At 37.3% G+C, this 21,094-nt stretch overlaps 2 long non-coding RNA genes across 3 annotated transcripts in view; one reads left to right on the top strand and one right to left on the bottom strand.

The window, feature by feature from the left end:
• LOC113597251 (uncharacterized) overlaps positions 1 to 4,963 on the top strand; it is a 60,160-nt gene extending 55,197 nt beyond the window's left edge. For both annotated transcript variants that reach the window (XR_008290722.1, XR_008290721.1), the window contains exons 4-5: positions 3,175 to 3,372; positions 3,902 to 4,963. This is a non-coding gene — a long non-coding RNA (uncharacterized LOC113597251). The remainder of the gene's footprint in view (positions 1 to 3,174; positions 3,373 to 3,901) is intronic.
• Positions 1 to 21,094, bottom strand: part of LOC113597250 (uncharacterized) — a 209,491-nt gene that overhangs the window by 76,214 nt on the left and 112,183 nt on the right. The window contains exon 2 of the long non-coding RNA XR_008290723.1: positions 13,913 to 13,950. This is a non-coding gene — a long non-coding RNA (uncharacterized LOC113597250). The remainder of the gene's footprint in view (positions 1 to 13,912; positions 13,951 to 21,094) is intronic.

Genomic DNA, 21,094 nt, shown 5'->3' with positions numbered 1-21,094 from the left:
TCAAGTGGACATAGGTGCATCATATTCTGTATTCAAACTAATTTAAGTGTGTTAGTTTAATTAAGATACACATGTCTTTAGAGTTATCAGCATTAACTATAAAACCTTAATTCTACCAAGGTTTACTGAAAGCCAAACAAGCATGTGTTATTTCTGTTGCAATTTTTCAGCAAAAAATATGACTTCATATGAAGGTTAACTTTTTCTGTCTCAAAGGTTTCATGGGTTATTGTTAAAAAACAAGTAGAATGAATGAATAGATAAAAAGGTTCAGAGCTTTCAAAATATTTGGTAACCTAAAACTTTCAACTTTTACTAAGTTAGATGATAAACTGGATTGAATTCACTGGATATATAAGTCTTCTCCAAATAAGATAAAATACTGAAGCTTTGATTACTGATGTAGGTTTGTGTTTTTGGTATCTCATTGCACAGGAACTCAGGATTCTTGGGTCTGTTGGTAAACGTGCCCTGTGTTTTGCTATAAGACTGTACTATGGAAAAGCATGTTTTTAGGAATTGCAAATTATATTTATAAAGTTCAAATATAGAGAATTCTGATGTAACAAACAGTTCACAACTGGTTACTGATGTTGGAGACAACGGCATAAAAAATTAAATTTCCTTACTACTACAACGCATTGACAAGTTACTCTTGTAACCTCTTCCACTTACTCTATCGCTCTCTAAAAGCAAACAAAAAAACCCAAAACAAACAAATAAAAAAACCCACTTCCTTTGGAAACTTCCTTTATCTTTACCCCCCAAGATATATGATGATGGCAAACATCCCTTAAGGATATGACCCACTGATACACATCTGAAGGGTTTAATGACTGAGGTTTTACTAAACAGTAATGAATGACGTTTTCTTTTTTAAAAATCTTTTTAAAGTTTATTTATTTATTTTGAGAGAGAGAGAGAGAGACAGAGAGAGTGAGCAAGCAGGGAGCAGTAGAGGGACAGAGAGGGAGACAGAGAATCCCAGCAGGTTCCATGCTGTCAGCCCAGAGCCTGATGTAGCTGGAACTCACAAATCATGAGATCATGACCTGAGCTGAAACCGAGAGTTGGATGCTTAATTGACTGAGCCCACAGGCACCCCATTAAATGACATTTTCCTAACAGCTAGCCACCTCAAGGTCCTGGAAACCTTGCTTCCAAAATTCCTTACAGACTTAAGCTATCCCTAACCCCCTCCCAATGTAGAAGTATATAATCAGTCACTCCTCACGACTCCAATGCAGGTCTTTCTGTCCAGGGGACCTGTCCCCATGTTTTAATAAAACCGGCTTTTCACACCCAAGACATCTCAAGAATTCTCTCTTGACCATTTGCTCTGAACCCCAACATTTCCATGTCAATCACTGCTTACTTTTCACTGGAAACTAAGGTTTCTGAGATCAAAGTTCTGATAAATATGGTTAGGACACTTGGGGGTGATGGGGGAAGCAAAAGTGTGCAGGAAAGGAGGAGGTATATGAGAAAGATAAAAGGAATCGAAATATATTTTGCTGAGGAAAAAAAGAAAGTAATTTTCTCCTAAAATAAGATTATTTAGAGAGAAAAGGCTTAGGACAAAATCTGAATGAAAAAATTGTACAAGGTTTGTGAAGGGCAGTCTTTGCAAAAGAATTTGATGTGTGGTCAAGAGAAAAGTTCAAATGAATGGACTTTAAAAGTACACTGGTGTAAGATTGACATTCTGCTATTCTCTTTATTAAAAAGACAAAGTTTTCTTGATTTGTGGGTCTGTTCTTAATGGGAATTATTTAAAAAAGTTTTTTTTCTTTATCTTCCCAGAAAAACAAGGTTTCTATGTTCTGTCTTCCTCATCTTTGATTACTTATGGGGCACCTGGGTGACTCATTTGGTTGAGCATCCAACTTTTGATTTTGGCTCAGGTCATGTTCTTGGTGCTGTGGGATTGAGCTCTGCATCACGCTCCATGCTCAGCATGGAGATTCTTTCTCTCCCTCTCCCCTACTCACATCCTCCCTCTAAAATAAAAAAATAAAATAAAAATAAAAATAACAACAACAAAACTTTGTCAATATTAAAGAAGCTACGTTTTTATATATAACTTCCTGTAAAATTCCTTATTGCTCCCTTGGTTAAATGTAAATACTAGTTTTATAATGATCTGTAATCCTACTTAGGTATGAGCTTTAAATTTTTCTGAGGTTTTTGACAAGCTTCATGACATTTGAGTTGTAAATGAAGTCTTTTTGATTAATTAGGCTGGTTTATTTGGTATGTGAAGTTATTTGGGAAGCATTGTCAAACGAATAATAAGCCTTAGGTTGTATTGTTTGGATAAATGCTGTAACTGTTCCAGGAATTATATGCTATTTCTAAAGTTTTAATATGTTTTGGTATAAGGCCCTCACTTGGTATTCTGATTAGTCAAGTGTTATAGAAATAACTGGATCTCCTTGTCAGCTCTATTGTAATGAACTCTTTCTTTAACCATGTTCATTTTTTAGTCTTTTGTCATTTATAGTTATTCTTATTCTCTAGAAAAATGTACTTAATCTTCAGGAAGACTCATTAAAATGACTTTGGACAAATACAGGTTTTTGGTTTTATTTTGTTTTTGAGAGAGGGAGGGAGGGAGGGAGGGAGGAAGAGCACAAGTGGGTAAAGAGTAGAGGGAGAGAGAATCTTAAACAGTCTCCATGCCTCGTGTGGAGCCTAGTGAGGAGCTTGATCTTATGAACATGAGATCATGACCTGAGCCAAAACAGAGTCGGATGCTTAACCAACTGAGCCAACCAGGTGCCCCCAAGTGCAGGTTTTTGGTATCTTTAAAATCACAAAACTGAAATGGGTAAGAATTTCCAGAACTAATGGAAAAAGCTGTATTCAAACCGAAAAAGAATTAGTAACATGGGACTAAATGAATTGAGAAAGATGATTATAGTTTTTGTGACTCCTGTTTGAAACATTGTTACTTCTCTAATGTTTGTTCTTCTGATCAAGGTTACTTCCTCTCAAGATACCCATGATATACAAAAACATTATAAATATTCCTTTCTGAACAAATTGAAGCATTTAACTTTTCTCCCTACCTGAACCCTCTGAAACTCAGAAACTGTCAGTGAATATTCGTTCTTCTGTGGCAATTATAATTATTTGCATAAGTTTAATGAGAATCTGTTCTCCTTGTAACAGGACACCATTGGAAACATCAGTTATATTACCAAAGCTTTGACTGGAATGTCATGTTTGACAGACGTGCATAGACTCAGATATGACCATACAGTTTTAAGGAAGTACGGCTGACTTTATGAAGCACGGAGTCAATAAAGCACCTTTGGAAATGTTGATCTGATACCTTGCTTATTACAGAGTTCCCAGCAGCCTTACCACGTGAGTCAAGAATGTCACTTCCTGGCAGGTGCAGGAACCTCGGGATATTGTGGGGTCCTTGGCAAGAGGAATTTTCCCAAATCTACAGGCACTGCAGTCAACTCTGATGACTTGGCATGGCCTCTGACCTCAAGAGGTGACTAAAAGTTCAATCTAGATTCCTTTATAAAAAGTTCCAGCAAGGCATATTTTAAGAGATATATGATGATCAACCATTGTTCCTGATAAGTGTATATAAATAATTATGCCAAGTTTATTAAAACTGGACTTCTCTTACATACAAATTAGTCTTTATTTGGCTGGCTATCTTTGATAAAAATGATGGTGATTATAGAGAGGGAATATGCTTCCATAACACATCTTTGTAAATATTAGATTTTGATACTATTTACTGTAAAGTGCACTAGAATATGAATTCTTCTGGGTTTCTGAAATATCTGGCTTTGGCTCTCCAAACTAAAGTTTCCAGTATTTCCTCAGTATCATAATTTAAAGTCATTAAAAACTAAAATTTCCCTTTTCCCTGAAGCCCTGAATATTGATGCTGCACCATTTGGGGTGGACTTCAGAGAAATGGGCACAAAGCTTGTGTATGGAGAATCTTCGTGCTTGTTGCTCTATGGGTCATTCAAAAGGATCACCAGAGACATTTGAATTACAAACCAAAAAAACTCATCTGATTCCTGCTGCCTGTTCCCACTCCACCTGAGGATGCTTCAATTCTGACATCTAAAAACCTTCTCATTGGTAGCGCTGGAGACTGAGACACTAAGTTTGTAATTTTCTACAACCATTAACTGAAAATTTTCTTTTGTTTCCATAGAAGTTCCACTTATTAATTACCGAATTGCTTGCCGAATAAAACAGACTCTATATGATGGCAAACACCACCTGCTACACGATTAAGGCCTTAAGTGACTCTCAAAATAGCATTACATTATGAAACATTGAAATAACTCAAATGCGTAAAGCAAAATTGAATGGTCTGAGATGTCTTTTAAAAAATTTTTTTTTAAATGTTTTTATTTATTTTTGAGACAGAGAGAGACAGAGCATGAGCAGGGGACGGGCAGAGAGAGAGGGAGATACAGAATCCAAAGCAGGATCCAGGCTCTGAGCTGTCAGCACAGAGCCCAATACGGGGCTCAAACTCACAGACCATGAGATCGTGACCTGAGCCGAATTCGGACGCTTAACCGACTGGGCCACCCAGGTGCCCCAAAGAAGAGGTTTTTCTTTTTTTTTTAATGTTTACTTATTTTGATAGAAAGTGAGTGAGTGGAAGAGGGGCAGAGAGAGAGAGAGAGAGGGACAGAGGATCTGAAGCAGGTTCTGTGCTGACAGCAGAGAGCGCAACGTGGTGCAAGAACTCACAAACCCTGAGATCATGACCTGAGGTGAAGTTAGATGCTCAACAGACTGAGCCACCTAGGCGACCCTTGAATGGTCTGAGATGTCTTAAGAGCAGCAAGAGGAACACGCTTCATTATTAAAACAGAATGTTCTGTATGTTGCAGATTATCACAAAAATGTAAACATGATTGCTAAAAGATACGGATTGGTGCCTTAAATGACCTCACTCTGTAAACTCCTGGACTGGAAGAGGATTTTGGACAAGTCAGGTCTTTTTATTGGGCTTCTTTTTCTCATATTAATCTTATATTGTTGTGTTTTCTGATGTTTTTCTGCCTGGTGCTGAGACTCCTTCACTGCCACAACTTCCGGCTGACAGATGATCCTTTCTACTCAAGGAAATTCATATATATTGTCTACCTTGTACTGGGCTGCCTCTGCCTTTGGTTACTCCAGTATATGAATTCCCCAACTGACCAATGTCACCCATAGGTAGAGACATCCCTATGCCCCTATTCAGCAGGAAGAAGATACAGAAGAGAAGACCTTCCACCCTCAGCAATCTTAAAGATTTAAAGGTCAGGGGGAAAATGATGAGGAGAACAAAGGCAAGAGAAATGTAGATAAAATTAAATTTCCTTAAAACGTGCAGCTCATTGATAAGTCCCTGAGATATGCAGCGTGTGACATCCCTCCAGGAACTCACAACTGCCTTAATGTTGATGCTTTACTAGAGACTAAAAGCAACCTCAGCTTGACAATAGCCAGGCCTCCAGGATCCTTTAAATTTTCTTTAACATAAGGAAATCCCTTTGGAGACTTCTGTAATCTCTAACCAACTCCCCATCCCCAACTTAAAAATATATTATCAGTTACGTTTCACAACCACAGAGTGGCTCTTTCTGCCACTGAGTGGTCCTGTTCCTGGGCTATAATATAAAACACCTTTTTGCACTGTAAAATGTCTCAAGAATTCTTTGTTGACCCTTGTGCTCAATGACCCCACATCAGTTATACTATTTACTTATTGTTTGTATGGTTACTGTTTGGTTTTCACAATGCAGTGGAAGCTCCATCATACAGACTTTTTCTTGCTCTGCATCCTAACACTAATCCCTAGCACCATGCAGGGATGTTCTCATTAGGACACATAAACCAACAACAACAAAATGTGATCACTTTCTATTCTCAAGAGAATGGGCAGGACAAAATATTCACTTATTCTTTGGCCAGCCCTGCGCAAGTAAGCCAAAGGATACTGGATGGCTGTTGAAATGGGGGAGAGGGCTACAGAGAAGGAACATGGGAGAAAACCAAACACAGACAGCTTTACTGACCCTGAAGTTGGAACTCAATTTTCATTTCCTTTTGACACTGATGTATCTACATTAGGGCACATGCCAGGCCTAGCCTAGGATCCTAAACTTCCCCCTGAGGGGTTTGGAGATTTTTTTTCTCCCTCTTGATTCATTCCACTATGGATGCTTATTATCACATGTTAACTTTCTAGGCTGCTGATAAAGCTACACTTCAAATCTGAACAATGGAGGTATTTCCCTAGGAAGCCTGTCTTAGCCCTCATTTGAAACAGTCAAATCCTTTCTCTTCTCAATATAGTACATTTCCTGAGGGCTACGTTCCAGTTAAATAAAGACCAACTCCCAAGCTCTTTCTACTACCTATTTTCAACCTTTGCAGCCCCGTGCTGCCCTCAAATTCTGGGATTACCTCAAGCAGCTGCACAACCCACAGGGTGGGAAGACTCTTGCTCTCTTGCAGGCTAAACTTGAGAACAAAGTTTTGATTTCTTTGACAACCTGGATTTATTTTCAGAGATATTAGAATGACTCACTTCTCCTGACATTTGTTTCTATAAAGACTAACTTTAAAATGTCACATTTCCAACTCTGTACAAAGGGCAAGAGAAAAGCTGCAAAAGCAACTGAACCTGAAGAGGACTCCACTCGAGACTTGCTTTCATCCTGCCTTGTCTGCCCTCCCTTCCCTTCTCTTCTGAGATTGATATGCCTCTCCTGACCACCCCCACAGAGCCACATCCTGCAGGTGTGTGTTTGTGTGAGTGACCAAACAATGGACCTCTAGGACCAGGAAGGCACTAACACAAGCCAAAATAAAAGTGAGCCCTTGTTTGCATCACTGCCTCTGCACATGAATTGCTGACTCCAATATTAACAGAGTATACATATGGTTCACAGAAATATTAAAAATAATTGAAGGACGTACAAAACAGAACATTGTTCCTGATACAATATTCAGTACCTTGCACCTCCCTTTTGTTTTATTTAAATTTCTCAAGGGTAGTCCACAGACTTAAAGCAAAGAGGATAACAAAGAGTATGAGGCAACTGATAAGTATGTCATGAAAGATTTCCATATGAAGTAGAAAAAGAAAAAGGCTCCAAAGTGAATAGATAAAAAAAGACAGGGAGAAACGGGCAAAAATGCAATCATATTTCCCAATGCAAAGCTTATTGTGGAGCTGGAATTATAAGATTTTCTTTGCTCTGGCCAAAATTTTTAATTTCTACCTGTTACTTCTAGAATGAAAAAACAAAGTACAGCAAACTTGAAAAAAAAATGCAGTTTTCACAATGTTCTCTAAGTGAAGATGTGGGTCTACACTTAAAATGTATTTACTTGTAATGTTTGTGAATTCCTGGATCGGTTACACTAAAGGATTCTTGTTGGCCATAAGCAAAGGCTAGAAACAGAAATCTACTCCAGCTTAGGATACCAAAAAGATATTCTAGGAACCAGTTGAGAGAGCAAGAGAATGGATTCTGGCTGCCATAGAGATGCAGTACAAGTCTGAAACTGCTGAGAAAGGTTTTCTCATATATCCAAATTTACTAGAGAATAAGAGGAATAACTCAACCTGGGAATAGTGACCGTACTAAGCAGCAAATAGATGTGAAAAATTTGCCAAGCATTTATCATACACTAAATGTCCATACCTAAATTATATGAGGAAAACACAACAGATTTAACAAAGTGTGCCAGTTTTTAAGGCATGCACAGATACCCACCCTTCAAGACTTGAAAGATGTGAGGCCATTGTACATGCAAAAGAATCTTATGTAAGGGGAAATCAGGGGGAATTTTAGAAAACCCAAGATGACAAGGAGACTATTACTGAATCCTGAGGACAAGAGAAGAAGGAGTACTATTATGAATGGGAAAATCAGTCTAGTTGGTTAAAGATGGATAGCATTACACTTTGAAATAAGCTGCATTTCAGTGTATTTAATGTTTCCAAAGCTATTCATAAATTCTCAATATTGTATAACGAATGAATGAATAAGCGAATGAGAAAAACAGTGAGTATATTATTGTGAAATGTACTGTATACATTTAAAGGTGGTGGTGAGGGTTGAAAACTTGTGTGCAACCTGCCTCTCCGACAATTTACTTATTCCCAGCAGGGTCATGCCATGAGTATTAAAGACTAAGATTGTACCTTACACTTAGGATGAGGAATTTCTCAAGTCCCTGTTTTCCAGCATCTGATTCAAAAGGTCTTTCTTCAGATCTCCTTTGCTCTTCATCTTAATCCCCCCCCACCACCCATTCCTGTTCTTTGTCTATGCCTTTTGATTTGTTGACTCATTTTTAGGTCTGTCTAGCCTAAAATGCTTTAGACATTGTCTTCACTCTCCCATCATCTGTCATGGTGCAGAAATTGGGTAGGGGCAATGCCACCACTGTTCTTGTACCCAGGCTTCCAGGACCCAGCCCTGATAGTCTTATCTGGAAAAAGGTTTGGTGAATTGGCTAGGAGTCCACTCTACTGAGGTTATGTTGAGTCAGTTAGAAGGCTGGATTCCAGTTATGGTGACTCCATTAATTAATTCTGGACTCTAGAATTCAGCTGTGAACAAGACAGATATAGTCTCTGCTCTCATGGAATTTACATTCCAACGAAGGAGAAAATGATAGTAAGTTTGGAGAGGCATGAAAGAAATCATTAAAGGGTGGTAAGGTTCAGCAATGCTATGATCCCACTTCTGTGTGTTAAGAGATTACTTGCTTCTGTGCACAGGAGATGTGTTGAGAGGGCCAGGAGTAGACCGTAGATGGTCAGTTAAGTTACATGAAAGTAGACCAAAGTAGAAAACACAGTAGTTGGGACAGAGAGTGGAGATGGGCAGATATGAGTGTACTAAATATGTATTTTGGAAAGTAAATTTGACAGGACTTATTATTGCAATGGAATTGGGTGACAGGAAGCAAGAGCAAGGATTCTGGGAAATCAGTGGAGTCTCAGGCTCTACTGGCTTGGTATTTGACTCACAGCAGCAAGGGAAGACTGACTTGAATATTCATATTACAACCAGTTTCCACTCAGCAAATTTTTCAGTGTAAATCTTTGCCCTAATAGAAGTAAGCCAAACTCACATCTCTGTCATTTGGCAGTACTTAGACTAGAAGTTGGTCCAAAACTGTGAACATACAGTGCCCAGATTCAAGACCATCTGTTGGGTGGGATACAGCTCATTCAGAAGCAGATCATCTAGATTTAGTAGTGGCCAGATGCCAAACAAAGATGAGACAATTATAAACCAAAGAAAGCAGTTGGTGTTTCCCTGAAAGAGGTGAGTTTTGAAGAAAGGTCATAGCGATTCCTATTCTTTGAATTGTGTCCTCTAGTGGCTTAAAAAAAAAAGTAAACGATTGTAGGAAGCTCTTTGAAATAGCAGGGTGAATGACATCTGTCTTGGTCTATGAAAGTATTTGGCCACCTGGTTGACTTTTTACTTAAAAGGCAATTATCTCCAGGTCATTATTTCTGCTGAAAGATCATGACCAAATTTACAGATGTCAGTAGATGGACCTCCATATTGGATTTCCATCCTCTGGGCTGTAAAAGGGCTACAGAAAAATTACCTTGTGTACCCAGGGGATGCTGCGTTTTGTCATGAAGTCCCCAAATATTAAATAGCTAAGGGAAGTTCTCCTCAGCTCACTTAGTCCATGCTGTCAAAGCTATACATGATTTCTTTACTTGTCTCCCCAGAAGTTCCAAAGAATACAGAGGAGATAGGAAAAAATTTACTCTCCTCCAATTCAAGGGTCTCATTATACAAGTGGTCTACTTTTTAAAAAAATTATTTTGACAGAATTCAAGAAAGAAAATCAGGCAGAAAGACAGTGATGGAAGTATTATGGTGATCATAGGTGAGAGAGATTACTTTGTGTTTTTTAAAATGATATTTTATTGATTTTGAGACCGAGGGAGGGGGGGGGAGGGAGGGAGAGGGAGAGAGAGAAAGGGAGAGAAAATCCTAAGCAGGCTCTGCACTCAGTGCAGAGCCCAACATGGGGCTCAATCCCATGACTGTGAGATAATGACCTGAGCTGAAATCAAGAATTGGATGCTTAACTGACTGAGTCACCCAGGCACCCCAGAGACCACTTTGAAGGATTAGAGGGTGATAAAATACTTCCATTACCAGAGTGTCTTCTATGCATTTGGTTATGTTAGATATTTTAGACCTAATTTTTCTACTTAAATTTCACAGTGACTCTTTAAAATAATTGTTCCTATTTTATAAAAGAGGAATCTAAGACTCAATCAATCTGTGGATCCAAAGATAGAAAGAAAATATTCCAGTTGAGTCAAATGAATGAGAAATATATGTATGAAAATGGCAATAAATACTAGTGTTAGACACTGACTGTTCTTTTGGACCCCCAGGCAATCCTAAGACACTGTCTGCAAGAAAGCTAACTTCATGGAATTTCATGCCTCTCTGAACAAACTATGCCACTGAGGTCTCTGTCACTCAAGTGGTTGAGGTAATATGAACAAAAAAACTTGAATTATTTTATTCTCTCCACCCACTTGCCTAATGTGTAGCAATCTGATAAATATATTTCTCCTCTTTCTCCAGTATACAAAAGTTCAACCTTATCACTATAGCATTATCATGTCTTACTAGATTAAGACTTCTCTGTTCTGGATTTATTCAAATAAAAGCCCTTGTTAATATATAAATATTACCTTAAAAAGTCAAAGTAAAGATACAATAGGTAGTTTAAACCAGTATGACTAAATTAGTTTTGACAAAGGAAAGAACAAGAACACAAAGCAGTGAATAGTGTGTGTTGTGGAGTCAGGGTTGGGGTGTGTGGAAGAACGGTTTATTTAGAATTTAGTATAAAGGGAAGGCAGGAGTGGAGGAGGGAGGAAGGGAGAGAATGAGGGAGAGAGAAGATGGCTTAGGAGGATGGAGGAGATAAGAAAGAGAAGAGGGCAGGAGGAAGGCAACAGTAATATCGTTGAGTGTAAGATGCATCTGCCTCACAAATTTTATGTAAATGGCTCAATGTACAAGTACAAGTACAAGGACACCTGATTCTTTAACCCATTTGTGTTTAGACTGCTCTCTTCTGAAGGACTGACGTTACATTTTCAGGGTGCTTTTTTATAAAGGGTGAATTACTTTTAAAATAATTATCTCTGAAAATATACTACACGGAGACTAATCATGGGACTCTCAGTTAAATATATCTTTGCTCCTTTGAAACTTCATTAGTCATTCTTGAGAAGGGATGCTGCTGTTTTAAGTTTGCATACCAAGAGAAGAGGAAGGGAAAGAAAGAAGAATCATTAAGCTGCCCAGATTTATCTTGGGCTGGGTGATCCAATTTCCAGGGCTGATGAATGTAACCTTTTCCTCCAATGATCTAAAACACAGGAAGGTAGCAGTCATTGTAGAGATTATCCTGGTGTAGGTAGCTTTACCTGTCTTTTGGTTTTTGTATTCTGCTAGAAAAAATGTGTTATTTCTTGAGATTGCTGAAGCCTTAGAGACCCACCTGTGCTGTCATGGTTTTCCAGGCTCACTGAAATGTGACTTACTGTTCTTTCTTCTCTGTTCAAGCAGGACCAACAAGTTTCTTCAACAAATATTTATGGACTGTCACCAAGTGCCAGGGAGAAGACTCAGCACTAAGACTGAAATAATCCATAAGGCATAGTTTCTGTCTTTGAGGAGCTCACTTAATTGTCCCCAATATTTAAGGTTTTCTTCATGCCTAATAATTCTGAATGTTTTGTTGCTAATTTATATTTCAATGTTGTAGGGGCAGCCTAAGTAAACTGATTATTTTCACTGAGATACTTTATTTATTGTTGACCCATGGCCAATGGGTCAGTGGTGGTACTATAGCCATTTTGGTGCATGGACTGAACAGTAAAATCTGAACTCTTGACTGTTATTCACCAGTGCCAGCCGCCAGCAGTGACCCTGAATCTAGTCTTTTCTAACTTGCAGATCTCTGGATTAGTGTCTATTAAATACAACTGTGAGCCTCCACTGGGCAGGAGCAGGAAAATGGTCACTTCCGTCCATCACACTGTGTCAATCAAGATACAAGTACAGTATAACTATGCTTGAATGATAAAAGATTGAAATGAAGAGACTGCTTTATAACCTATTTGATTTTTAAATATAATACTTTAAGGTGCTAATTTATGATGAAGTTTATAATAATAAATGAGTGATAAGAGGAAAAATTAAATGACACAAGGAGAAATATACAACATTTGTACTGGAATACTAGTACATTTCTCTTGATAACTAATAAACCAAGAAAACAAAAAAAGCCATCAAGACTACAGAACAATGGAACACTATATTTACAAAATTGACCTAATTTACTATATACAACTCTGTATATAAGTCTCTAGAACACGCACTCTTTTTTTTTTGATCCTTAAGCTTTATTTATTTTTTTTATATATGAAATTTATTGTCAAATTGGTTTCCATACAACACCCAGTGCTCATCCCAAAAGGTGCCCTCCTCAATACCCATCACCCACCCTCTCCTCCCTCCCACCCCCCTTCAACCCTCAGTTTGTTCTCAGTTTTTAACAGTCTCTTATGCTTTGGCTGTCTCCCACTCTAACCTCTTTTTTTTTTTTTCTTCCCCTCCCCCATGGCAAAGGAAACAACCAACAAAACTAAAAGGCAACCAACGGAATGGGAAAAGATATTTGCAAATGACATATCGGACAAAGGGCTAGTATCCAAAATCTATAAAGAGCTCACCAAACTCCACACCCGAAAAACAAATAACCCAGTGAAGAAATGGGCAGAAAACATGAATAGACACTTCTCTAAAGAAGACATCCGGATGGCCAACAGGCACATGAAAAGATGTTCAGTGTTGCTCCTTATCAGGGAAATACAAATCAAAACCACACTCAGGTATCACCTCACGCCAGTCAGAGTGGCCAAAATGAACAAATCAGGAGACTACAGATGCTGGAGAGGATGTGGAGAAACGGGAACCCTCTTGCACTATTGGTGGGAATGCAAATTGGTGCAGCCGCTCTGGAAAACAGTGTGGAGGTTCCTCAAAAAATTAAAAATAGACCTACCCTATGACCCAGCAATAGCACTGCTAGGAATTTATCCAAGGGATACAGGAGAACACGCACTCTTTTTAAGTACACATTTACTACATTGACAATATAAAAGGTGGTTAGTCTCAACAGATTTAGGAAAATTCAAAACATACCTGATATGTTCTCTGACCACTTTAGAATGGAATGATGTTAGAAATAATTTAAAAATCTAGAAAATTCTATCATATTTGGAAATTTTAAAATACACTTTTAAATAACTCATGGTCCAATGAAGAAATTACAAATGACAATCAAAAAATCTTTGGAACTGAATCATAATGAAAACAACACAACTGAAAACACGTGATATATATCTAAATCCATGCTCAGAGAGATATTTATAGATGTTAATGTATACGCTATAAATGACAATCAATTATTTAAGCATCCATTTCAAAAAATTGGGAAAACAACAGAAAATTAACTCAAAAAAATAAAAAATAATAAAGATAAGAAGTAGAGGAATTAACAATAATACTGTAAGGATAAAGTGAAAAACTTTCTGGCTATATATGGATGGAATGGACAAAATCCTAGAAAATCACAAATCACCAAATGTGTCCCCCAAGAAAAACATACCAGTCCTATATCTATGAAATAAATTGTATTCATCACTCAAAACCTTCCCCAAAAGAAAACTACATGCTCAGATGCTTTCTTATAAATGTTTCATGATTTATAACTAACGGTTAAAGAAATGATAACATCACTGTTATAAAACTTTTCTAGAGAGTAAGATTGGAACACTTACCAAAATGTATGTCATCTGTGTGATCTTGATATCAAAACCTAGAAAAAAATAAAAAAATAAGAGACTATGATTTTTTTCAAAATTCCGTGTGTGTGTGTTTAAATTGGCAAGCTATTTCTATAATGTATACATAAACCAAAAGTCCCCCAATAACTAAGACAGTCTTGATGAAGATGAGCACATATGGAAGACATATGATGCCATATATGAAAACGTATTATAAACTACATTAAGTCAGTCCTCGCTTCGGCAGCACATATACTGAACTACAATAAGTCATATGCTATTTATCTAAAGGTAAACAATAAGCCAATGATTTAGAATGGAGATTCTAGAAATAGGTCCACACACGTAGACATTTGGATTATAAAAATTAGGATTATAAGTAAAGACTGTTCAGAAAATAGTGCTGGAATAATGAGGTATCAGTGAGGAAGTGGAAATCTGAATTCTAGCTCATAATGAAACACATTCCATGTGAAATTAAACATAAAGGGTAAAGTATAAAATATAATTTTTATATTTTGAATTTTTAATCTTGACGAAAAAGCATTAATTTGACTATATTAAAATTTTTTTAATATTTATTCATTTTTGAGAGAGAGAGACAGAGTGTGAACAGAGGATGGGCAGAGAGGGAGACACAGAATCCAATGCAAGCTCCAGGCTCTGAGCTATCAGCACAGAGACCAACACGGAGCTTGAACTGAACTCATGAACCGTGAAATCATGACGTGAGCCAAAGTTGAGTGCTTAACTGACTGAGACACTCAGGAGCCCCTAATTTGACTATATTAAAACTGGAATATTTCGTTAGTATAGATTCCATTAACAGAAAAAGGCAAATCCACAAATTAGAACACACTCAACAATTATATCTGATAAAGGGCTCATTTCTAAAATGTATAGAGAACTTCCACAAATCAATAGAAAAAGTCAAATAATTTGAAAAATTTTCAAAAAAAAAACTTGAAGAGGAACTTCAAAAATTAGCACATCCAAATGACAAATGAGCACTGAAAAGATGTACTTCTTCCTTGATAATCAAAGAAATGCAGATTACAACCACAATGACAATCGCTATGCATCCACCAATATGACTAAAACTAAAAAGACTGGCAGTGCCAAGTGTATACGAGAATATAGAGTAAGTCAACTCTCATACATTGCTGAACAGGGATATAAATCGCTAAAGTCCTTTGGAAAAGTCTTTAGCAGTATTTACTAAAGTTGAAACATACACATATTCTTTGCCTCATATGTTTTAGTCGTAACTCTATCCAACAAAAATACATATGAATGAACAGTTGTAATAGCACCAAACAGGATATATAATTCAAATGTATACCAATAGTAATTGGGGGGAAACGTTGTACATTACAGGGTATGTTATACAGCAATGAAAATGAATAAATTATAGTTTAATTCAACAGTATGGGTAAGTATTAGTAGCATAATATTGAACAAAAGACTCCATACATGGAGGAAGAGAGGCAGGAAGATTGTGGAGTAGGAGGATCCTAAGCTCCACTTGCTCCATGGACACTGAGATAACACCTGGACCTGTGCAAGTAACTCTGAAAACAACATTAAGATTCAAAGAATAGACCTGTACAGTTAATCCTAAAGAGGAGGCCACATCATTCAGGCTAGGAGGGACAGAGATAGGCAGGGAACCAAATCCCTGGTGAGACCAGCACAGCTAAGAGGGACACTACAAGCAGGAAGAAGCAAGACACTCAGATCTCACACAAGATACCTCTGGCACAGGAGACCTACACTGGGGGAAATAAATCCCCATAATATCTGGCTTTGAAAAACAGCAGGGCTTAACTTCAGGAGCTTTGAAAATCAGCAGAGCTTGGGGTGCCTTGGTGATTCAGTTAGTTGAGCATCTGATTCTTGATTTTAGCTCAGGTCATTATCCCAGAGTCATGGGATTGAGCCTCATGTCACGCTCCTCCCTGAGCATGGAGCCTGCTTAAGATTCTCTCTCTCTCTCTCTCTCTCTCTCTCTCTCTCTCTCCCTCTCTCTCTCTCCCTCTGTTCCTCTTCCCAACTCATGCCCACCCGCCCTCCTAAATAAATAAATAAATAAATAAATAAATAAATAAATAAATAAATAAATAAAATTAGCAGAGCTTAATTGTGGGAGAGCTGGAGGGTGAAAGGAAATTGGAATATATGCCCTTAAAGAGTCAACATAATAAATACCTCAAAGCCCAAGACCTAGCCAGAAGCAGCAGTTTGTAAAGTATCTGGGACAAAGTGAAGATCTACTGGTTCATCTCCGAATGTGTGCTGTAGAACAGGGAACTTCAGGAACTTTCTCTAGAGACAATAGCGTTATGGGTGCCATTTCTCTCACCCTCCCCAGCCTAGATAACCAGACATTTCCAGGGGGCAGTTCTGCCCTGCCACAGTGCTCTCGCACTGCAGACCTGCCCAACATGCTTGTTTTGGCATGCATCCCTCTAAAAGGGCTCCTGCCCCACCATACCCTCAAGGCAGCCCCAGCAGGGATAAGCACCATTGCAAAGTGACCCCTGACCTGGGAAGGTAGACAGTTAACCCCACACACCAGTGCACTCATAGTTCCAGCAGTGTGGCTCTTAGCTGATGGCACAGGGAGCAGCTACTGCCCTTCAGTGCCCAGCATCTGTGGCAGAAGCTAATTGTGGACAGCTACTCTGAATACTGGCCCCACTCACCAAGGAGAGCCTCTCATTTGACCATGCATGAAATAAGCCCTACCCTTTGGTGTTCCAGCAACTGTGGCAGACAGGCTAATTATACAAGCTAGGCTGACTGCTGGTTCTACCAACTAGAGTCTTACTTGGTGATCTCATACAGATCTTCCAACAAATCTTGTCTAATCTGCTCACAGAAGGCAAAGCAGATCACTGCAGCAGGCTGGGCTGAAGGCAATTATGGCTCAGCCACAACAGTAGAGTGCACGCAGGCCACACAATGGGTATTCCTTGGGCGCCTCATTCTGATGACCAGGGTAGACTGCACTACAGGGCACTGCAAGACCTCTTTTATGGGAGACTACTATTCTCAAGAGCAGGAGACACATCTGACCTACCTAATACAAAGAAACACAGAGAATTAGATAAAATTGTAAGAGGAATATGTCACACATCAAGGAACAAGACAAAATCACAGTAAAAGAACTACATGATATGAAGAAAAGCAAAATGTCCTGATAAAGAATTTAAAGTAATGATTATTAAGATCTCACTGGGTTTGAGAAAAGAGTGGATAAACTCAATCAGAACTTGAACAAAGACATAAAAAATACAAAAAAGATCTAGGCAGAAGTGAATAATTTAATAAATGAAATAAAAAATTTACTAAAGGGAATCAACAGCAGATTAGAGGATGGAGAAGAACAGATCAGCAATCTGGAAGACAGGGTAATGGAAAGTAACTAAGTTAAACAGCAAAAAGAAAAAACAATAATGAAAAATGAGGATAGGTAAGGGAACTCAGCAACATCACCAAGCATAGTAACATTTGCATTATAGGCATCCTAGAAGAAGAAAAAGAGAAGGGGGCAGGAAATTTACCTGAGGAGATAACAGTTGAAAAACTCCCTAATCTGGGGGAAAATAACACAGACATCCATATTCAGGAGTCATAGAGAGCCCCTAAGCAGTAGTACCCAAGGAGGGTCACACTGAAACACATTTTAATTAAAATGGCAAAAAAGTAATGATGAAGAGATAATTTTAAAAGCAACAAGAGAAAAAAGTTACATATCAGGGAAACCCCATGAGTCTATCAGCTGAATTTTCATCAGAAATTTGCATGCCAGAAGAGTGCAGCATATCTTCAAAGTGCTGAAAGGAAAATCCTACAACCACAGTCTACCTGGCAAATTTGTCATTTACATGGGAAAGAGAGATGAAGAGTTTCCCAGGCATAAAATTTAAAGGAGTTCATCACCACTAAACCAGTCATACAAGGATGTTAAAGGGAATTCCTTGAGTGGAAAGAAGAGGTAAGAAATTATGAAAAAAATTGTGAAAGGTAAAAAATTTCAGTTAAAAACATATATATTAAAGGTAGTAGATTATATCAATTATAAAGTCAATAAGAAGGTTAGAACACAAAAGTAGTAAAGTCAGTTTTATCTACAAAAATTAGTTAAGGGATACACAAAATAAAAAGATGTAATATATGCAATCATATGCATAAAATGTTTGTGGGGGGGACTAAAGATTTAGTGCTTTTGGAATATATTCAAACTTAAGTAACCATCAGCTTAATATAGACTACTACAAACATAAAATGCTATATATGAACCTCATGATAATGTCAAATCAAAAACATATACAAGTTATACTAAATATAAAGGGAAAGGAATCCAAAAACAACAGTAAAGAAAGGCATCAAACCACCAGGGAACAGAACAAAAGACACAGAAAGGAACAGAGATGAACTAAAACCAAAAACAACCAGAAAGCAATTAACAACATGGCAGTAAGTACATACCTATGAAGAATTACTTTCAATTTAATGGACTAAATGCTCCAAGAAAAGACAGGGTGACTGCATGAATAAAACAAAACAAAACAAGACCCATCTATATGCTGCCTACAAGAGACTCACTTCAGAGCTAAAGACACATATAGACAGTGAAAGTTCAGAAAAACACACAGCACGCAAATCAGGGGGAAAAAAAAAACTTGGTGTGGTAATACTTATCTCAGACAAGATAGACTTTAAAACAAAGTCTCTAGTTAGAGTCAATGAAGGGACCTGCATAATTATAAAGGGGTCAATCCAACAAGAGGGTATAACATTACAAATAACTATGCAACCAACATTGAAGGACTTAAATACATAAAACAAACATTAACAGACATAAAGGGAGAAGTTGACCATAAGAGTAACAACAGAGGACTTTAACACCTTACTTAACATCTATGGATGTTAAGAAAATTAATAAGTAAACAGTGGCTTTGAACAACACCTTAGACTAGATGGACCTAAGGGTTACGTACAGAACATTCCATTCCAAACCAAGAGAATGCACATTATTTTTTAGTGCACATGAAACATTCTCCTGGATAAATCACGTGTTAGTCCACAAAACAAGTCTCAGTAAATTTAAGAAGACTGAAACCACAACAAGCACCTTTCTAACCATACAGGATGAAATTAGAAATCAATTTCAAGAAAAAAAATGGAAAAAACACAAACATACGGAGGACAATCAACATGCCACTAAACAATGAGTAGGTTAACCAAGATATTAGAGAGTCAAAAATTACATGGAGACAAATGAAAATGAGAACATAAAGGTACAAAATCTTTGGGATATAGCAAAATAAATCCAACTGGGTTTATTTTTTTTTTTTTAGCAATATAGGCCTTTTTCATGAAACAAGAAAATTTTCAACTAAACCACCTAACCTTATACCTAAAGGATCAAGGAAGGAAAAACAGAGCCCAAAGCCAGTAGAAGGAAGGAAATATAAAGGATTAGAGTAGAAATAAAGGAAATAACAACTATAAAAAGAATAGGAAATATAATGAAACCAAGAACCCATTCTTTGAAAAGATAAACAAAATTGATCATTAGCAAGACTCATCAAGAAAATAAGAGATCCTAAATTAAAATCACAAATAAAGGAGAAATAACAACCCACACTACAGTACTATCAAGGATTATAAGAGATTATGAAAAACTATATGCAAATAATGTGAACAACCAAGTAGTAGATAAATTCCTAGAAATATACATTTTTCAAAACTGAATCACCAAGTAATACATCATTTGAACAGACCAATTAGTAGTAACAAAATTGAACTGGTAATCCTAAAACCCTTGGCAAACAGAAGTCGAGGACCAGATGGCTTCAAAGAGGAATACTACCAATGATTTAAAGAAGAGTTAATGCCTATACTTTTCAATATATTCCAAATAATAGAAGTGGAAGAACAACTTCTAAATTCACTCTACAAGGCCAGTATTACCCTAATATTAAAACCAGACAATGACATTACAAAACAAGAAAAGTACAGGCCACTATCTTTGATGAACATAGATGCAAAAATCCTCAACAAAATATTAGCAAACGAAATTCAACAATACATTAAAAAAATCATTCACCGCAATTAAATAGGATATATTGTAGAAATGCAAGTGTGGTTCATCATTTGCAGATCAATCAATGTGAAATATCATTAATAAGAGAAAGGACAGGGGCACCTGGTTAAGTGTCTGACTCTTGATTTCGGTTCAGGTCATGATCTCTTGATTCATGAGATCAAGCCCTGCACCAGGCTCTGTGCTGACAGCATGAAGACTTCTTGGGATTCTCTTTCTCAATCTCAATCTCTCTCTCTCTCTCTCTCTTTCTCTCTGCCCCTCCCCCACTTGCTCACATGTATGTGCTCTCTTTTTCAAAATAAATAAACTTTAAAAAAAGTTTCCCTCATAAAAAAATAAGAAAATGGAAACAAATCACATGATCCTCTCACAAGGCACAGAAAAACTGACAAAATGCAACATACACTTATGATAAATACTCTCAACAAAGTGGGTTTTCAGGGAACATACCTCAACATAATAAGGGCCATATAGAAAAACCCAGAGCAAACATCATCTTAATTGGTGAAAAACTGAGACCTTTTCCTCTAAGTTCAGGAACAAGACAAGGATGTCCATTTTTACCGTATTCAACATAGTACTAAAAGTTCTACCTGTACTGATAAGAAAAAGACTGATAAAAGATATCTAATTGGTAGCGAAGAAGTAAAATGGTCGCTATCTGCAGATGGCATGATACTGTATACAGAAAACTGAAAACAACAAAAATTTATTGTATCTGACTGTTGAATTTAGTAATGTTGCAGGTACAAAATTATAATAATGAAGTCTGGTGCACTTCTGACACTAATGACAAAGTAGCAGAAACAGAAATTAAGAAAACAATTCCATATGCAATTGCAGAAAAAATAAAAAACCTAGGAATAAGTTTAACTAAGGAGGTGAAAGATCTATACTTTTAAAGCTATAAGACACTGATAAAAGAAATTGAAGACAACGCAAATAGAAAGATATCCAATACTGAAAAAATGAAGAATATTATTAAAATGTCCACACTACCCAAAGAAATCTACAGTTTCACTGAAATCCCTACCAAACCCCAACACTAGTTTTGACAG

Source organism: Acinonyx jubatus, chromosome D1, assembly GCF_027475565.1.
Source record: "Acinonyx jubatus isolate Ajub_Pintada_27869175 chromosome D1, VMU_Ajub_asm_v1.0, whole genome shotgun sequence".
Lineage (NCBI taxonomy): Eukaryota > Metazoa > Chordata > Mammalia > Carnivora > Felidae > Acinonyx > Acinonyx jubatus.
Note: the sequence above shows the minus strand (reverse complement) of the source record. Positions and strands in the feature narration are given on the sequence as shown.